The following is a 12,210-nucleotide window of genomic DNA, read 5'->3' as shown; positions in this document are numbered from 1 at the left end:
GGCTAAAGTTTAGGCTGAAGTTCTGTACTCTGGTGCACAAGCGAACTATTTGAAACAGGCTAACTCTTTGAAGCTGGCTAACTCTTTGAAGAGCGTATTATTACTAGCTGAGTTTGATAAAAGGTTACTTAAGTCTACGCTACGACGCTTTATTTTACAGGTTTGGAAGTACGAGGTGGTATTCGTATGTGGTTCAGATGGCTCTGAGCACTATGGAACTTAACATCTGAGGTCATAAGTCCCCTGGAACTAAGAACTACTTAAACCTAACTAACTTAAGGACATCACACACATCCATGTGCGAGGCAGGATTCGAACCTGCGCCCGTAGGAGTCGCGCGGTTCCAGACTGAAGCGCCTAGTACCGCTCGGCCACACCGGCCGGCTACACATATGTGCATTTACCGCCTTGCAAATTAGGGATACACGTAGGAGCTTGTTTCTAAGGCATTGTATTTGCGTTATGAGATTTGTTGTACAATTTTTGAATGCGCGATGACAAGGTGATATGGATTAATGAAATCTTCTCGGACTTTGTCATGTCCTTGTTTACACATCCGCGAACTTTCTAGCGAGTACTCCACGACCATTATCAAGTGGTAACTGAACGACTGCCTTGTCGTCCACCGTCTCGTCCCGTTATAGCCGTGCATGGTACATGACGAGTTTTGACTTAATCATCAGCGTGACCAAGGACATACTCAGGTTCTCTTCTGTGGGGGAGGGGACCATGGATACACGTGCTACTAATCAAAATCCATTGCATGTTCCACATTTTTTCAAACTGTTAAGTCTATCTTTCTTGCGGGGCAAGTTACTAGTTCGGTTCGCGAAGATTTTTTCCTCTACAGTGTATGGCACCTTCCATCAACTGCCCCCTAGCTGGATATGCCCATGAGAATTCCTGTATTTATCCTGTATAGAGATCAGATGGAATCTCGATGAGTCATTGTGTACAGTTCCGCTGTCTTTTGACCTCGACATGCTTAGTAACCTGCAAATGAAGAAAGGGATACCGTGGATCACTGAAGAATAAACAGTAACGTGAACATTATCATCAATATGACACGATATCTGATTTGTGGCGTTTAGGTTGAAAAGAAAAATTGGACTAAACTCTACTACGCGAGTGGAGACAAAGATAACGCAACTACTACAACACGAGTCGGAAAACGAAGTTCGTGGTCAATTCTTGACAACTGACAAAGTTGTCAAAAAGATGTACTGATTTTCATACCAGCGTGCAGCAAAGTAAATATACTACCCACAGATGTCAGCCATTTATTGAAAATTCCCAGACATGAAAGTAAGTAAATATTTTATTTTCTAACATACGTTGATAAAACACGAATAATGAGATTTTGAAGTTGTAGAAGTACTGTAAGAGAGAACGCACCTGTTAAAGTTATCATCGATTATTTGTAATTCTTTTACTGGCGGCGATTGTTTTATTGTTATAGCAAAATTCATGAAAAAATGTTTCAAAACCGCCCCTTTACGTGATCGTGTGTACAGACATGTTAGACTTTCTCTTTCCATGTGTTGCAAGATCGAAATATTGCTGTTTATTTTACTGGTATTGTGTTTCTTACACGAGAAAGCTCGATAAGAAAGGCATTATCTCCTTGCTAAAGCGTCTTATCTTGTGTCTAGAATTGTAAGGAATAAAAGCAAAGGTTAACAACCCAGTAAAACCACAAAATCTGTCAAAATATTGAGTAACAAAGCGTAAAAAGTATTCGAACATCTCTGTAGTTTGTTTTTCGGATTTATTCAGAGTACGAATCACTGTGTTATCGAGAACATAGGCAGTAAAATGTCAGTGCAACGGCGTTAATTTTATACGTGAAGTAGGAAAATTTCGCAGTGAAAAACAGCGCATTACTGGTAGCTTTGAGAAGTTTTCCGTTACTGCGCGGAACTAGCACTCAGATACTGAAGACGAAGCCATGAATTTGGCTTTTTATGACATTTGTTGATAAATGATTCTGCTAACGTGGACTCCTTATACTTGGAAACTAAAAAAGAAATGTTCTGAGTACATGAATTTTGACACTGAAGGTTTCCTCGGGATGCACTAGTGTGACACCCTCAACAGGTTATAAATTGAAGACCATGTCACAGTTATCAAAGTGGATGCAAAACACTAAAACAAGATGGTACGTTATTTCAAAGAGAAATCATGTAGATGCGAAAAAACAAACACAGTAAGCAGAATGAAGGTACGCTGCTTTGAAACTTCCCGGCAGATTAAAACTATGTGATGGACTGGGATTCAAGTGCCTTTGAAACTTACGACAATCGCGATTATAACGGAAACTAAGGGGATTGTATCATGACTAAATTAATGACTGTGAGATTGAGAAAGAACGTATGGGTGAACATTCTGTTAGCCTTTGGAAGAAGATGAAACTGTTACAGAATGTCTGTCGCGTTAGCATTCACGTCTCGGAGAAGCAAAGTTAGTCACGTCGAAGCATTGCAGCAGGTTTTAAATGTTTTGTAATATTGTGTGTAGCCTGTAAGTTGTTGGATGTTAACATGTGCGTGTGACTGTAAATAAAATGAGAAGTTTTGCAAGTGTCCAAAGGAAAAAGACAATTTACACTCGTTGCTTCTTTGTATAATTTAGTTCGCTACTTGTGGGTGGCTCATTCATTGTGCTGCAGCCACCGCTAAGAACTCACCTGTTCCTTTGCTTGATTAAAATTCAACCTCTTTCTATATGCACTTTATAACACTTTCGGTATAAGAATTAATAGAAAGCTTTTCACTCAGTTTCAACAAAATATAATAGAGTGCGTCTTGGCTTCTGTCTCGGGTTCTTCGGCCGACGTCATCTAATGATTTTACTGACGTTTCGCCAGCACGAGTGGCTGGCATTGTCAAAGTTTCACCCACCATTGCCGGAAATTTTGTAGAATATAATAGCCTTGAAAAGCAAGGAATTGATTCAATCCATGTTCCCATATCGAAGAATATGCCATGGTCGTTCAATAAATAATGTTCCGCATAGTTATTCTTAAGCGTTTGAATGTGGTGAAAGTATCAGTCCACATTTCTTTTACATATTCTATTTTTCTAAATACGAGGTCTGTTTCAAAAATTCCGGAACTTTGTCCCCAAGATTTTTCTATGCCTACCTTTCATTTATTGCGCACGGTCTCCTTCGAAACATTCTCCTCCACAACTGATACACTGCCCCCAACCGATAGCTTTCCTCGGAACTTCCAATTGACACATCCAACTAGTTATACTGGGAGGGGTGAAGGGGGCCGTACAGTTAACAATGACTCCAACCATGGTGCGGCTTGACATTTTTCATCTCATTGCCAGAGGTGAAAGAAGCGGTAAGTGACAGAGAGATCCTAGGACCGACTAAGACCTTTGGATCCGTAGTCTGACACTTAACCCCACTCGGCTACTGAGATGAACATGTTATGTGGTAGGCCTGCTAGGAGAGACGTGAAATGAAAATGAAAGGGATGTTTCCTCGGCTTGTAAGCCAAGCGAATGGTTTGTCGAAGAACGGTTGAAGTACTTTGTCGGATTCCAAAATATAAGGGAAGTTCGAGAAGACGATCAAATGGAAGGTTGACAGATGACAAGAACGACGTTGATGCCCATAACTGAAGACAATAGCAGATGCAAACAATAGTAGATGCCTTTATCTGGTTTTGAATCTCAGGTAATGATGATTATAATGAGGAACATGGTGGTACAATACTCAAGAAGGCTGTATGTCTGTTCCCTCTGTTCAGCTTTGTGTTGATACTCGTAGCTACTTTCCCGGCCGGATTTACATCTGGATTATGTGGATTTAATGGATGATTGTAGACTGCGATACTGAGATCTGCTAGCAAAGTTGCAGTTGCAAGTAACTTGCGTCGTCTTTGTGACTTGAAGACGTTCTTGTTTCCCCATTAAAGCCTTGTGTGTAGCTTTACTTCGTAGGTTAAATTCGTGGGATGCATGGAATCCCCAGTCACATCCGCGTATGTATTTAGCCTCTACGTACGTTCGTGGAGGAATACTTACCATCAGATAGGTGAAAAAGTATTGTGTCGATGCACAAAACTCATTTGTTTAGTATGGCGTACATCCCGACAATATACTCGATCGCTTAGTCCTGTTTCACGTGAAATTGTATTATGAACCTTAGTAGTTCGCATCGCAAACTACGTAATACCTTTCCGATCCTGTCTATTCCAGTAGGAACTATTTTCATAGTGTCGGCTGTGCAGTGAAGCTTTTTAGTGGAAGGAACACGACATCACTGTATCAAAATGATTGGTTCAACTTTCGTCCCATTAGATACACCTGCTCAAATGAATTGTAACGTACGCTTGATGTCATGTGAAGCTTTCATGTCTCTTTAAAAAAAGAAAAAAAAAAAAAAAAACAACGTTTCGGCCACGGTTTCAGCGGCCTTCTTCTGGGTCTACTGGTGCATTGTAGCTATGCAGTGTCCCTTTACGTTACGTTACGCTACGTTCTCCCTCCACATACAACAACCTAGTAAAATAAAGTTCCCTCTCCTCCTTTAAGTGACCAATGAAACGAACTCTCTCTTCAAATTATGACGTAATGGCATGCGCAGTGAACAGTAACAACAAAATATAAGTGACACTGCATAGCTACAACGCACCAGTAGACCCAGAATAAGGCCTCTGCAACCGTGGCCAAAACTTTTTGTTTTTTTTTTCTGGCAGCAGCAGTAGTTTTGTATATTATGACGCGGTACAACACCCAGAAAACTTTTATCTCGACCGACTCTGGCCGCGGAAGCCTACGCAATTATATTCGTTTATACCATTCCGCACACTGCCAATACCGTTTTGCAATGTCGCATATTTGGTAATACATGGGTCAGTCACGATTTTAATTTGCCTTTACACCTAGTAGCGCTCATCTGTCCACCTATCATGTCTCTAAAAATAGCTCAAGAGTATCCCGGGTGCACAAGATGGTCATTTTATTTGAAACAACGTAAGAGATCTCCACTGCTTCATTCATTAAAATTTTATTTAACTTCGAAGAAAAACACCTAAATGTGGCTGCGTTTCGGAAATGTCTTGCATTTTACAGTCAGTGCTTTTCAATAAATGACTGGATTTTGCAAACATAAAAATTTGAACTTGTTGATTGAAAACGTCGAAACGAACAGTCCATATTGAAACCTAAAGTATTAGTTTAAGTAAAATTTGTAGTGGAAAACCATCACGTATTCAAGTGAGGTTCTCAGAGAAAGCAACAGTCTCTACAAAAAACTACTAGAGAGGATAACTTACCTTTATAAAAAGCGGTAATACAAGGAAAGAATATTTTGCACACCTCCCCCTCTCCATCTTTTATCTCTCTCCACCTCCCTCTCCCAGCCAGCTCTTTCAGCACAAAACCTGGCACCAAACACTTAAAATTAGACAGAAACAACCCTATCAAAACTGAGGAGCGACATTACTATAACATCTCTCCTAAATCTTGCGTTATGTACTTTCGACACCAGGTGAGAATGAAGCAGTGTGAAAAACACTGTATATAAAAACAAACCATAATGAAACACACCAAAGATGAACAATACAACTGAAAACATAATTACAGAACAGTCAGCCCCAGCTACTCTCCGATAAAAGCATAGAAGAATAAAGAAAGAACTGCGACGCAGATTGCAAGCTGCCAAGCTGAGAAACGCATAAAAAGCTAGCCGATATGTTCAAGCCCATCTTTAAAATTAATGCCGAAAAAGTGAGCAATGACAACGGAATAAAAATGCACATTTTAAGCGTAGAATAGAAAACCAACCAAACGTTATGTACAATAATTTACATAAGTAAAACCCCCAGTAAAGATGACACATAGGAGTCGAATCATGTTTGGATAAAGAATAAAAAATGAAAAAGGAAGAAGGGCATTGTGTTTTGAATTAGGTGGAGTTTTAAAAAGAAGAATAAGTTTATCCAAAGCATTTACCTGTAGAAGGCAGAGGCTACTGTTGTGCACATGTAGGCAACTCAAGTAATAATTTACTACACAAATGTATTCTTCTGTTCTCACACGAATCATTTACAGAAGAATGGAATAACTGGTAGGAGCCGACCTCCGGAAAGATCAGTTTCGATTCAGGAGAAATGTAGGAACACGCGAGGCAGTACTGACACTACGACTTCTCATAGACATAGGTTAAGGAAAGGCAAGCCTACGTTTACAGCAGTTGTAGACTTAGAGAAAGCTTCTGACAATGTTGACTGGAATACTTTCGTTCAAGTTATGAGGGTGGCAGGTGTAAAATAAAGGGAGCGAAAGGCTAATTACAAATTTGTACATAAATCAGATGGCAGTTGTAAGAACCAAGGGGCACGAAACAAAACAGTTGTTGAGAAGGGTGTAAGACAGGGTTGTAGCTTATCCCCGATGTTATTCAATCTGTGTATTGAGTAAGTAGAAAAGGAAACAAAAGAAAAATTTGGAGTAGGAGTTAAAGTCCAGGGAGAAGGAATTAAAACTTTGACTTTTGCCTATGACAATGTAATTCTGTCAGAGACAGCAAGGGACTTGGAACAGCCGTTGAACGGAATGGACCTAAAGCAAAACGAGGATAATGGAATGTAGTCGAATTAAATCAGGTGATGCTGAGAGAATTAGATTAGGAAATGAGACACTTAAACTACTATATGAGTTCTGCTATTTGGGAAGCGTAATAAATGATGAGGGTCGAAGTAGAGAGGATATAAAACGTAGACTGGCGATCACAAGGAAAGCGTTTCTAATGAAGAGAATAGAGTATAGAGTTAAGTGTGAGGAAGTTCTTTCTGAAAGTATTTGTCTGGAGAGTGCTATGTACGGAAGTGAAAAGAGGACGATAAACAGTGTATACAAGAAGAGAATAGAAGCGTTTGGAATGTTGTGCTACAGAAGAATGCTCAGGAGTAACTAATGAGCACTCTGTCTTCAGGCCACAAGTGGCCCATCGGGACCATCCGACCGCAGTATCATCCTCAACTGAGGATGCCGATAGGAGGGGCATGTGGTCAGCATACCGCTCTCCCAGTCGTTATGATGGTTTTCTTTGACCGGAGCCGCTACTATTCGGTCGAGTAGCTCATCAGTTGGCATCGCGAGGCTGAGTGCACCCCGAAAAGTGGCAACAGCTCATGACGGCCCGGATGGTCACCCATCCAGGTACCGGCCACGCCCGACAGCGCTTAACTTCGGTGATCTGACGAGAACCGGTGTATCCACTGTGGCAAGGCCGTTGCCATTAACTAATGAGGAGCTACTGAATAGAATTGGGGAAAAGAGAAATTTGTGGCATAACCTGACTAGAAAGAGGGCTCGGTTGGTAGGACACATTCTGAGACATCAAGGGATCGCCAATTTAATACTGGAGGGAAGCGTCGGGGGTAAATGGTTCAAATGGCTCTAGCACAATGGGACAACATGTGAGGTCATCAGTCCCCTAGAACTTAGAACTACTTAAATCTAAGTAACCTAAGGACATCACACACATCCATGCCCGAGGCAGGATTCGAACCTGCGACCGCAGCGGTCGCGCGGTTCTCGACTGAAGCGCCTAGGTCCGCAGCTCGTGGTCGTGCGGTAGCATTCTCGCTACCCGCGCCCGGGTTCCCGGGTTCAATTCCCGGCTGGGTCAGGGATTTTCTCTGCCTCGTGATGACTGGGTGTTGTGTGCTGTCCTTAGGTTTGTTAGGTTTAAGTAGTTCTAAGTTCTAGGGGACTGATGACCATACATGTTAGGGCTTTAATTTGGAACCGCGCGACCGCTACGGTCGCAGGTTCGAATCCTGCCTCGGGCATGGATGTGTGTGATATCCTTAGGTTAGTTAGGTTTAAGTAGTTCTAAGTTCTAGGGGACTGATGACCTGAGATATTAAGTCCCATAGTGCTCAGAGCCACCATAGATGTTAAGTCCCATAGTGCTCAGAGCCATTTGAACCATTTTTTTGAAGCGCCTAGAACCGCTCGGCCACACCGGCCGGCCGTCGGGGGTAAAAATGTTAGATGGAGACCAAGAAATTGTAAGCGTATTGTCATATCGCTGGCTTAGTTGTGGAGTATCTTTGCGGGCAGCCGCGTCTGCAGAGAGTCGAGCACGGGACACGAAACTGTTATTTTGTGTAGTGTGTAGCTCTGCATGTAGAAGCATTGATAGTATGCAGATTGAAGTTTTGCTACAAGTGCTATTACAGTAAAGTGGTTAAATATGGAAGTAATACAGAGGAAGAGTGCGTCAAGAAGTAATTAAAAATGAGCAGTGCCGCCGATAACGTATTTGTGTATCCTCTCGTTGCGTGTCGCACAGTATCCGCGCCGTGTTCGGTCTCCCAGAATGAACTGATGTGAATCAGTAGAAAATAGTTACCATAAAAGAGTGCAGTCAAGTGCCAATGTCTTGTAGCGAGCGTGAGGACATGCGTTCGATCATCGCGTTTCCGCATTATCAACAATCAGCCGCGCCGCGACGGTTAGGCGCACGCTCGTACAAGTGAGAACTGAGAACTGAAAAATTAACTTTACGAACAGTGTTATATCATTACTAGTGACAAGGAGGACTATTACCAGATATCTGTATGTGTGACGAGCTTAATAACTTTCGTTCGATCATTCGGCTTCCGCATCATCAACAATCACCCGCGTCGTGTCGGTTACGCGTACGCTCGTCTGAATTATATTTTTGGACTGTTAATCATCAACATTGTTAATTGGGATAAACATTTACGATTTAGAGTGTAAACAGTGCAACCTGTGCTTTCCATATCGTCTCAGAATATAGATGTTCATACTGGACATGGAACAGTATTGTGTTTTAACGTTGCGTGGCTCCCCTAAACCCGCTTGCATATTTCGATAGATAATTTCAGGCAAGACAGCAGTAGCGTGGAGCAGGACAATACGACCGCCGCGGGATTATCAGGTACGACGTGTGGACAGGGCGCACGGACACGAAACGAGAAGTCTGTTTAACTCTTTGAAGGGCAGGCAAAACTGTAACTAACCACATACGTAGACGGTTTCAATGGGCGTTGGTCACTGTGGCTAATCACATAATATTTTCTCCCTTTACCGATCAGGGGCCAGTAGTCTCTCTGCCAACCACCTAATTGTTGCCTAAAATGTCGCTAAATGGCAGTGCAGGTCTGCGCGAATTTTTGCCACGTATTCAGAACAATAGTTGATACTTCTTCATTGTTAACACCGTTCTTGGAAGCGGCGTGCAGTATTCTCTGTAGCTCTTCTATATACGACTATTTTTGGTAAGTAATTGCTTATATTTATGTGTTGAACACATATAAGTCTACGCGTAATGCAACTTTAAATTGAAATAGAATTTTCCGTGTTTTACAGACAAATTTCTGTGTGGTTAGTGCTGCTAACCACCGCCCTTCTGCTCCACCCAGTATATTTTCTTCGTCTCCATCGAATATGTCTAGCCGAAAAGGATTGACTGAGGACGAATGTTACTGAATTTTATTTGAAGAAGTATCTTCTAGTGACAGCAGTGTTGACAGTGATGGCAGTGACCCCACATTCACGACAAGCTGTGCAAGTTCTAGTCTTGTGTGCAGTCGTGTGGTTCTAAATTTAACCAGTTGTCTTCATGGAAAGAATCATATTATTTATTATTTTCATGGACAATTATTTTACATCATATGATCTATTCAAGGACCTAAAATCCAATGGCGTGTACGCTTGAGGAACAATAAATCCAAGAAGGAAAAACATACCGTCCGCAGCTCGTGGTCGTGCGGTAGCGTTCTCGCTTCCCACGCCCGGGTTCCCGGGTTCGATTCCCGGCGGGGTAAGGGTTTTCTCTGCCTCGTGATGACTGGGTGTTGTGTGATGTCCTTAGGTTAGTTAGGTTTAAGTAGTTCTAAGTTCTAGGGGACTGATGACCATAGATGTTAAGTCCCATAGTGCCCAGAGCCATTTGAACCAAAAACATACCAAAACTCAAAGAGGAAAAGGAACTGGAGAGAGGGGAATTCGATTACAAAATAAGCAATGATGGCATAGTAATCAATAGATGGAAAGATAACAGGGCAGTCAACTTGATTTCAACATGTCATTCACCATAGATGTGTCCACAGTAACTCGAAAAATGAAAGATAGAACAATAACCAATATCACTTGTCCAATTGTATTGAAAGACAACAATTCCGGTATGAACTATGTGGATAATAGTGATCGACTAAAGTCAGACTATGCTATTGTCAGAAAAAGCAAGAAATGGTGGATGAGATTGTTTCTTCACTTTTTAGACTGCAGTGTGACTAACGTGTTCATTGTGCACAAAGAAATGGAAATGGAGCAGTTCTCCAATAAAGACTTCCATCGAGAGGGTAGAAAATCTTGTTGGCTCCAAAAATAGTTTCAGTGGCAGCTAATTTTGCTTCTGTATCCCAAAGTAGTATAGCAACCCAGACCAAATCACACAATCCATACGTAGACGAAAGTATTAGCCACGAAAGCAGTAAACAACAACCAATTCACTCATCATCTAGAAGATGCGCAGTTTGCAGCTCAAAGAAAAATCCAGTGCGAACAGTGTGGATGTGTTCAGTGTGCAAAGTACCTTTGTGCCTGAGAGCAGGCAAGAACTAAAATAACTAGTTTTTAATTTTCTTGGTATGTCTTGAATCAAAGTTCAACCACCAAATATCGAATTTCTATACTGTTATGGGGTGGTGGTTACCTGTAGTGACCACATCCTTGGGTAACAGAGGAAATATTGAATTTAATTGATGAAAGGAGAAAATATAAAAACGCAGTAAATGAAGCAGGCAAAAGGGAATACAAACGTCTCAAAAATGAGATCGACAGGAAGCGCAAAATGGCTAAGCAGGGATGGCTAGAGGACAAATGTAAGGATGTAGAGGCTTATCTCACTAGGGGTAAGATAGATACTGCCTACAGGAAAATTAAAGAGACCTTTGGAGAAAAGAGAGCCACTTGTATGAATATCAAGAGCTCAGATGGAAACCAAGTTCTAAGCAAAGAAGGGAAAGCAGAAAGGTGGAAGGAGTATATAGAGGGTCTATACAAGGGCGATGTACTTGAGGGCAATATCATGGAAATGTAAGGACGCGGATGAAATGGGAAATATGATACTGCGTGAAGAATATGACAGAGCACTGAAAGACCTAAGTCGAAACAAGGCCCCGGGAGTAGACAACATTCCATCAGTACTACTGACGGCCTTGGGAGAGCGAGTCCTGACAAAACTCTACCATCTGGTGAGCAAGATGTACGAGACAGACGAAATACCCTCAGACTTCAAGAAGAATATAATAATTCCAATCCCAAAGAATGCAGGTGTTGACAGATGTGAAAATTACCGAACTATCAGTTTAATAAGTCACAGCTGCAAAATACTACGCGAATTCTTTACAAACGAATGGAAAAACTGGTAGGAGCCGACCACGGCGAAGATCAGTTTGGATTCCGCAGAAATGTTGGAACACGTGAGGCAATACTGACCCTACGACTTATCTTAGAAGAAAGATTAAGGAAAGGCAAACCTACATTTCTAGCATTTGTAGACGTAGAGAAAGCTTTTGACAATGTTGACTGGAATACTCTCTTTCAAATTCTAAAGGTGGCAGGGGTAAAATACAGGGAGCGAAAGGCTATTTACAATTTGTTCAGAAACCAGATGGCAGTTGTAAGAGTCGAGGGGCATGAAAGGGAAGCAGCGGTTGGGAAGGGAGTGAGACAGGATTGTAGCCTGTCCCCGATGTTATTCAATCTGTATATTGTGCAAGCAGTAGAGGAAACAAAAGAAAAATTCGGAGTAGGTATTAAAATTCATGGAGAAGAAATAAAAATGTTGAGGTTCGCCGATGACATTTTAATTCTGTCAGAGACAGCATAGGACTTGGAAGAGCAGTTGAACGGAATGGACAGTGTCTTGAAAGGAGGATACAAGATGAATATCAACAAAAGCAAAACGAGGATAATGGAATGTAGTCGAATTAAGTCGGGTGATGCTGCGGGAATTAGATTAGGAAATGAGACACTTAAAGCAGTAAAGGAGTTTTGCTATTTGGGGAGCAAAATAACTGATGATGGTCGAAGTAGAGAGGATATAAAATGTAGACTGGCAATGGCAAGGAAAGCGTTTCTGAAGAAGAAAAATTTGTTAACATGGAGTATAGATTTAAGTGTCAGGAAGTCGTTTCTGAAAGTATTTGTA

General features: G+C 41.6%; 1 pseudogene; it reads right to left on the bottom strand.

Annotated features, from left to right (window-relative positions):
* Positions 1 to 7,138: 7,138 nt before the first annotated feature.
* LOC124778553 lies at positions 7,139 to 7,256 on the bottom strand (annotated as a pseudogene).
* Between the last annotated feature and the right edge of the window lie 4,954 nt (positions 7,257 to 12,210).

Source organism: Schistocerca piceifrons, chromosome 2 (assembly GCF_021461385.2).
Source record: "Schistocerca piceifrons isolate TAMUIC-IGC-003096 chromosome 2, iqSchPice1.1, whole genome shotgun sequence".
Classification (NCBI taxonomy): Eukaryota; Metazoa; Arthropoda; class Insecta; order Orthoptera; family Acrididae; genus Schistocerca; species Schistocerca piceifrons.
Note: the sequence above shows the minus strand (reverse complement) of the source record. Positions and strands in the feature narration are given on the sequence as shown.